The 915-nt window shown below is 31.3% G+C and overlaps 1 protein-coding gene across 1 annotated transcript in view; it reads right to left on the bottom strand.

The window, feature by feature from the left end:
- Positions 1–336: 336 nt before the first annotated feature.
- Positions 337–915, bottom strand: part of LOC116300432 (uncharacterized) — a 3,436-nt gene continuing 2,857 nt past the window's right edge. The window contains exon 3 of the mRNA XM_031709311.2: positions 337–915. This exon is cut by the window's right edge and continues 604 nt beyond it. The gene's annotated coding sequence lies outside the window, so the exon portion shown is untranslated.

Consider the following 915-nt stretch of genomic DNA (forward strand, 5'->3'; position numbering starts at 1 on the left):
TCTCATAATGGTGTAAACCAATGAATGGTCACTGAGATGTGGTTCAAAAACTCCAGACGATAGAAACCTTCTCCTGTTACTAGTGAGGATTACATCAATGAGAGTTTGTGATGATTGACTAATCCGTGTGGGTTTGTCAATCAAACAGTCCAGATTAAATATATCACATAAGTCCACAAGGTCACGGCCACTGACATCTGGATCCATTAAATTACAATTTAGGTCACCAAGTAGAATGAGGTCATCACACATTGATGAAGCAGAGTCTAATATTATCTGTTCTATTGTTCTATTTAGATTATTGTTCTATTGTATGGCATCATTGCGGGAGAGGTAATTCAACCAAATTAGAAAAACTTAATGAACGCGCTTTGCGTTTTATTTATAATGATCATAAAAGCACATATGAGGAATTATTGTTGCGTATTAATCATCCTACTTTGTATAATAGGAGAATGCACAATATTTTAATATTAGTATTTAAGGCTCTGCACGGACTGGTTCCTGAATATATTTCTAAGTTATTTACACTACGTAATTGTAGCATTAATTTACGGGGTGATAACATTCTTATAGTACCTAGAGTAAACACCACTAGTTATGGTCTTCATTCCTTGGCTTATCAGGGTAGTAAGTTATGGAATTCTCTTCCAAACAACATGAGATTGTTGCACGAATTAAGTAAATTTAAATCGGAAATTTCCAAAGTCAAATTTGATATTGACTGTTGTACCTTTTGTAGAGGATAATTCTATTTTAATTTTATTTTACATATATACATATATTTATTTCATTGTTTACATCCATATTTTTATATTAGCATCATGTAATTTTAATTTTTAGTTTAGGTCATTTATAACTTGGAGATATTAGCATGTACTTGCTATCTTGTAATTCAAGTATAAATAAAGTTAT

This window comes from Actinia tenebrosa, unplaced genomic scaffold, assembly GCF_029948245.1.
Source record: "Actinia tenebrosa isolate PJP-AT-01 unplaced genomic scaffold, QUT_ActTen_1.0 PGA_scaffold2__45_contigs__length_23673736, whole genome shotgun sequence".
NCBI lineage: Eukaryota > Metazoa > Cnidaria > Anthozoa > Actiniaria > Actiniidae > Actinia > Actinia tenebrosa.